Below are 7,781 nucleotides of genomic sequence, written 5' to 3'. Positions count from 1 at the left end.
GCAACCTACTAGTTTATGTATCTTTGAATTCCTAGTTTAGTGACTATCAAACAAACCCTTATTAGCCCTTATCATTCTAAGAACAATTCTAGACACTTAGGTTGCCATAGACTAGCGCAGTCCTAGTGGTTCGACTTACCCGACCAATAGCCCTATTTTACAATGATTCGTGCTATTGCGAAGGTTGATGTTAGTTGATCAACCGATCAATTTTTTGGCGCCGTTGCCGGGGACTGCAAACGGTTTAGCAACCAAAGTTTAGGGTTAATTTTAGTTTAATTGTGAATATTGTGTCTTGTGAATATTCCTTGTGTGTTTTGACCCTCTTTGTGTTTTAAGTGTTGTAAGATTTTAGGGACTCGAAGCTTGCCGCGGGAATGCTAGCAAATTGTAAGTCTAGAGGACCCAGGTAAGTCTCGTGACTTTTAGTTTCGAGTTGTGAATATTGTGCATGTGTTAAATTTAGTTTTAGTTTAGTTATGAAGCCCTTGTTGAGGCTCTTATCCTGTTTAAATTTCGTGTTCAAACATCGGTCCTTGTCGTGGCCAATTTAATTTTTGTCTTGATAATTGAGGAGAGAGGGAATATCATATGTGGAGGTTATGGTGATGAAGTGTTGTGTTGATTGCTTTATGTGTTGTTGAATTACTCCTAGATGGAGAATAATTATCTCCCAACTCAATTCTACACACCACATGCGTTTTATGCTTTTTGCTCTAGTAATACACATCATACAAGAGATTGTCTTCCAACGAGACAATTCTCTGATTTCTATCTAGAGCAACCAAATGCAAATTTCTCTGAACCGGGTAGTGATCCATACTTCAATGGTTATAACTCAGGTTCAGGAGATCATCAAAACTTCTTGTGGCTTGACATAGGAAATTCAGCCCCGCAATCTCTTAGGCAACATTTTCACTCCAATTTTCAACCCAATGATCATTATTTCCAGCCCTCTTCTTCTCCTTTTCTACCGTCTCCATTGGATGAGTTAATAGCTGCTAACGAACAAATGATAGAGTCTATGCATACACAAATGATGGAGTCCAACAAGCAAATGTTGGATGACATTGTTAGCATGCAATCCACCGCCTATTCTCATTCCCAATCTAGAGTTGATTTAGATGACCAAATAGCCCAAATTCAACAAATGGTTGATGTTCTAAATCAGGAAAAGGAAGAAGAATTTCCAATTGAACTTGTGGTCAATCCAAAAGAGAATTCTATGAATGATGAGTTTACTTCTAGTAATTTTCATCACGAGAATGTTCAAGTGGTTACTGCATGTGAAAATGAAGAAATAGTGGGTGAAGATCAAATTGTAGCCACACAAAAAATTGAAGAATTTGTGGTTCAAAATGAGGAAATTAATGATGATGAGATTGTATCCTATAAAAATCCAGCACAGTCCCTACATAATCACTTGCTTGATGCACCTCCTTTAATGGAGGATCCTCTAAAAACATGCTTAGCTCATTTTAATTATGAGGATTTTGATGTTACCAATTTTGTTTGCGAGGTCAATTCTTTGCTTGATATTCCCCCACTCATTCACTTTCCTCATTGGAAAACATCAAATGTATTTCTTTTGTGGGAGCTTGCACCTCCTCTCATTCCTTCTCCTGAGTTATTTCAAGTTGTTGAGCCCGAACCGCCGGATAAGTGTGAGGAGGATGTTGAAATTTTGAAGGATAAGTTGTCGAGCATTCCCCGTGCTCAATATGACCCTTCAAAAGCCTTTGCTAGGTGCACCCTCACCTACTCCATCTTCCTATAATCCAAATAAGCCCCATAATCCAAAGTTCTTCATTGAGGATAAAGAGTGGGTTGAGGTCTTTCCGTTACCTCTTTTCCACTTTTATCTTCAAAGTCTTCCTCCGCTTTTAAAAGAATTATCCTATCTGGGGAAATATGACTCTCTAGAGAGACATGGTATAGGGTAAGGAGGACCAACTTGATCTCGGTGCGTCTAGCTATCGACGCTAAATTTAGCACTCATAGGAAGCAATTCTTTCAATTTCCAAGCTTCCCTATCTTCTCAAATTGCTCGTGCCTTGAAATTTTCTGGGAAATGGTTTTGAAAAACCAAAAATTTGATTTTTCTGAAATGGTCTTCAGTTGTGTTCCGCAATTTTAGACCGGCTTCTTAGACCTTCTCAACTCTAGTTTTCATTCCCGGAAGTTTCCGGCTCTATCAGGCAATTTTCTTGGACTTTCGACATGGCACTCACATGCATAGCCTCTTCTCTTCCTACATTGTTGGATCATGATTCCTCAAAATCATCCATACATTGCATTGAAGTTGCAAAAAGTTGAAAAGTTTCTTAAATGCATTCTTGCAGAAGAGAGTAGTTGCAAGGTCTCAAAGTTTTCCCAAATTTCATTCATCTATTCATTGGCGGAAAATTGCACAGTTTGAAAAATTTTCTATGCATTGCAATGAAGTGTAGAGTTTGACAATTTTCCCTTCTTGCATTAGAATGGATTGAAGTTCAAAAGTTTGAAAATTGTCCATGCATTAGAACGAAGTTGAAAAGTTTTCAAAATTTTCCATCCATGCATTACATTGGAATGAATTTGCAAAGTTTTAGAAAAAATTTCAGAAATTTAATTCATGCATTGTGTGATGTTGCAAAGGTTCAAAAATTTTTCCTACATTCATCCATGCATTTGAAAAGACCAAATTCCATCCATGCATTTGAGATGAAGTGCAAAGTTTAAATATTTTCCCATGCATTGGCTTGCAATTTTTCTTCCATCCTTCAAAAAATAAAAAATAAAAAATAAAAAGAATATATAAATAAAAAAAATAAAAAATAAAAAATAAAAACCATGAGCTCATTCATCCATGAATGCATGCATGCATTGCATTCATGCATCATCACCTATGCAGTCAACTTCCTTCATGCAATTTGAGTTCATGCATTCTTTCATCCATTCAATCTGCTAGAAAACTTCATGCAAGCTTTTAAGTTTCAAATTTTGCAGCCTTTGCCTTCATGTTTCATGCAGCCATGCATTCAATTTGCATTCATTCATCCATGCCTTCTAGTTCGAGTGCTAGCTGCTTTGCCTCCAATATTGCATGTTCCCATGTTGCAAGTATCAAAAATCCATGCATTCCTTCTTGCATTCATCCATGCATTCAGCCATGAAAATTTCATCCAACCTTTCAGCCCCAAGCACCCTCTGCCTCAATTTCGAGCAATCTCAGCTCCCTTTGGAGTGCTCGTTGATGCCCTTCAAATTCAGCCCTTCATGTGCAGCTACTGTCTCCATTTCGAGCACTTGAATTCCAATTTCGAGTGCTCGAACCTCCATCCCAAACATCCCAAGCACACTGCCTCACATTCGAGCACTTAAAGGCCAATCCAGAGTGCTCGAAACTTCTACAAAAACAATTTCGAGGCTCTGCTTGTTTTTGGAGCACTTGAAGCTAAATTTAGAGTGCTCGATCTCACCTTCTCTATCTCATCAACCCACTTCCAGCTTCATCTTCCTCTCTCTCTTAAACCACACCACCCCAACATTCCAAACCCACAACCCAACACCACCATGCTCGGGCACCACTCCTGCACAGCACCATGCAATCTCCACCCTCTCGGCACTTCCAATAATTAACCAAAAACCCACAACCAACTCCACGACCTGCATGCCCAATGCTCAACCAAGCACCCTTCCAACCTCTCGGTTCCCATCAAGCATGCATGCTAACCTCACCACCACCATCAACCCAGACCTCACCTTCTCTCTCTCGGCAACACACTCACCTCCACCTCTCGGCCACTTTCCTACCATGGACAATCAACCCAACACACCACCTTTCTTTTCTCTCCTCTCAACCCCAACACATCCTTCTCCAACACAACCACCCAACCTTCTAACACCAACCTACACAACCCCTCTCGGCAAACCCACTTCCCTCTCATGCATGAACCAACCAAACCACCCCTCACCCGAACCACCACCTCATAAACCATGCTCGAACTCAACCAACCAACTCCCTCTCACTCGGCTCAACCTCTCCACAACTCATCAACCTCACAACCCCTCCACCAAACCAACCTTCCTCTCTCTCTCAACCCACCACGCAGCCCATGCACAACCATGCAAACCCCAACCACAACAGTCGAGCCCACTGCCGGATTTTCGAGCACTCGAAGACCCACTTCGAGTGCTCGAACCAAGCTCCACCTCATCTCTTTTAAACCCACTTCATTTCATCTCTTCCTTCACTTCATCCCCACTCTCGGAGCCAACTCCTCACTCACCCACCACCTCGGCTCCCAACTCACCCAACCCACCCCATGCACACCACACCCCAGCCATGTAACAACCCAACCTCCTCCTACCTCCCCCACCTCACCACCACCATCAAACCACCCTCAAACCCACACCCCCATCACCCACAAACCTTCTATTTTTTTTTTTTTTGGTTTTTCTTAGAAACCTATGCTTTTACCTGTGTATATTAGTGCTGTTTTGGCAGGTCTTCGGGTCCAAGTTTGGGGGACGCATTTGTGCATTCACATAGATGGACATCTTTGCATTCGTCACTCCACTTGGTAATATTGTTCTTTTCCCCCCCTTTTTTTTGCTTTTATTTTGGTATGCTTGTCTTCACACCTTGAGGACAATGTGTCATTCAAGTTTGGGGGTGCATTTATGCATTTTTGGTTTCATAATTTTTGCTAAGCAATGATAGTATAACTTGACACTTGTCGGAGATGAAACATATATTTAATACCTTGTGTATAGAAGCAATTGAAATTTTTGAAAATAAAGAAAAATTTGAGTTGAAATGATCATGTAGATTCAAATTAGTCTGTATAAATGTCTCAATTAAATTCTCGCTGGATTTGACACTCTTTTAAGCTTCACAATACACAGATGCACATTGGAAACTTAACTGTGAGGCATGCAACTTAATCAACCTTGACCTTGGCCTAGTTAATCTGATTTGATGAACCTAATAGATGAATATCTTTGGCATGATTTAAGTTGTCTAAAAAAAAAAAAAAAAAGAAAGAAAGAAAATAATGACCAGTTGACGTTCGTAGCCTTTCCAACTCGAGCTATTAAGCCCTAGGAGTGTCTCTACACTTAGCACCCTAAAACCGTCTGGTTTGGGAGTTGTTGGCCTAACGCTTGCTACAGGGGTTGGTTAGAAAGCTTAAGGGACTTAAACATTGCACGGTCATTCAAAAAATAAACTGGTAATAAACATAGTTCGTTGGAGTTCGTAACCTTTCCAACTTGAGCTATTAAGCCCTATGGAGTGTCTCTATACTTAACACCCTAAAACCGTCTGGTTTGGGAGTTGTTGGCCTAACGCTTGTTATAGGGGTTGGTTAGAAAGCTTAAGGGACTTCAGCATTGCACAACCATTCTATATTTCGCTTATGAGTTACAATAAATTGTCAACAAGCAACAAAAGTTGTTTTGTAAATAAAATCATGCCTTAGGGACCTCATTTAAAGGGGAATTCAATGATTTGAAAACTTGTGCTTGGAAATTGGAAAAGAAAGTAAAAGCCGCATGTTGATAATCCAATCCACTTTCACTGAAGTTAGAGTTAATTTCCATTTAAGAGATGACAATTGAGTTATTTATATGGACTATGATGTTGATACATGCATGTTGAAATGTGTTTAGTGTCAATGCTTCATATATGCAAGGTAGTCTTCCCAATGACCCCATCTCCAGCTCCTTTTCTGTTTCAAGTTATTTTTGAGCTATGTATATATCTCATTTTACCATGGATGATATTTTTGTAGTAGCATGACCATGGTTGTCTTTTCATTAAGTTTTTCATTGTAGTTTTGCTAAGGGACTAGCAAAATGTAAGTTTGGGGGTGTGATAAGCGCCGAATATTGTATATTTAAGCGCCCTAAATTGCATTAGTAAAGTCCGTTGTATGTTAATTTATGTAGATTATCTTCATTTCTATGTTTTTATGCATTTTTAGGTTCCTTGGCCCAAAAGGAGCAAAAATAAGGTGTTATGGATTTTTTATCAACAATGTGCTCAAAAGCTGAATTTCAGGCAGCAGTGGAACTCGATTTTGATTGCCACTTTTAACCCAGAAAGCTCGAGATCTGGACTTCCATTATAAAATGCCATATTTATAGCTCTGAATTAGCTTTCTAAATCTTCAAACAGTTTGTCATTCAGAGCTCGGAGCAGAGAGTTATGGCCTTGTTACCAGAGGTGCGTAGAACTGCCTGGCAGCAATGAAATTCTGCCTTGATCTTCATTTTCGACCAACCATTCTTGAGAATTGGATCTCCACCAAAACATGAAGTATTTAAATCTCTGAATTAGCTTTCCAAATCTTCAAACGGTTCGTCATTCGGAGTTTGGAGTGCAAAGTTATGGCCATTTCATCAAAGTAGGTCCCGGCGGAGCAAATGGAGAATAGGCATTCTGCCCAATTTTCGAGTGCTCGAGGCCCAAATTCGAGCACTCGAATTTAGGGCAGTTTGTCTCTGAAAAATCACTATTTCAGCCACTTGTTTCTTGGTTCCTTCATTTTCTGATTTCCTTCTTTATGAGGTGGTTGGAGATGTTCCTAGGGGGGGGGGGGAGAGAGAGTCTAGTTTGGTGGTAGATAAGAGGGATAAGAGCCACACATCTCCTAAGCTAGTTTGGATCAAATTTTGGGGAGAGAAGAGAGCAAGGAGAGAGAGTTCTTCAAGCTTAAAGAAGGGAGCACGAAAATGGAGGAGGTTTTCAAGCTTCTTCCTTCTTCCATTGCTCCTATGGGTAACTAAATCTTCTCTAGGGAGGTGATGAAGCCCCTCCCTTGTAAGCATGTTCTAGTGTAGATTTTACTTTTGGGATTTCAATGTATTATTGTTGGTGATTTTATGATCTAGAGCATCATATGTGTTGTAATGAATTCTAATGTCTATACATGATTATTTTGAGCTATTCATCTTGTCTTAGATGGTTTCTCTTCCTAATCATATTGCTTGCATTTCCATAGTGACAATGGAAATGGAAGTTAGATCATGGAATGGTTTTAATGGCATGGAGTTTGAGAACTTTGATAAATCATTGCTTAGGATGCCCTTTGATGGTTTATACTTGATTCTTAACTTTGTGTGCTCTCATCATTTAATTAAGGGCTTGATAATCTTTGGCTTAGGGAGCATGTTGAAGACTACACCCTAGTTTAGGTAGTTCAAGCATGTGAATCTTTGATGGATTATTCTTGTTTTTTATTTAATGAACCTCTTGAGGATAGTATAGCAACCAAGGGTTGTTATGTGTCATGACCATCATTTATGTTGATTTTCCCAATTTAATCTCAATCTAGAATGTGTATAGGGTTGGAGCGGATTCATTTCCCTAGTTTTTCTCTACTTGTATTTCATCTCTTTTTAATTCTTGCAACCTACTAGTTTATGCATCTTTGAATTCCTAATTTAGTGACCATCAAACAAACCCTTATTAGCCCTTATCATTCTAAGAACAATTCTAGACACTTAGGTTGCCATAAACTAGCGCAGTCCCAGTGGTTCGACTTACCCGACCAATAGCCCTATTTTACAATGATTCGTGCTATTGCGAAGGTTGATGTTAGTTGATCAACCGATCAGTTTATCATTCTTCTTATTCTTAGCTTTCTTTGGTCTACCTATGGGTTTCCTATAATGTGGTGGAGGCAATCCATCAATGGGGTCTGTTTTCATCAACCTTCCCATTGGTATAGGTAGGATTATGCCAGTATAGGACTTGAGATAGGTTTCTCTGTGATAGTATGGGTCAACATATG

Source organism: Cornus florida, unplaced genomic scaffold (assembly GCF_030987335.1).
Source record: "Cornus florida cultivar Cherokee Brave unplaced genomic scaffold, ASM3098733v1 CherokeeBrave_3.0.0_Hap2_Chr02, whole genome shotgun sequence".
Lineage (NCBI taxonomy): Eukaryota > Viridiplantae > Streptophyta > Magnoliopsida > Cornales > Cornaceae > Cornus > Cornus florida.
The sequence above is the reverse complement of the archived record's forward strand: the minus strand, read 5'-3'. Positions refer to the sequence as shown.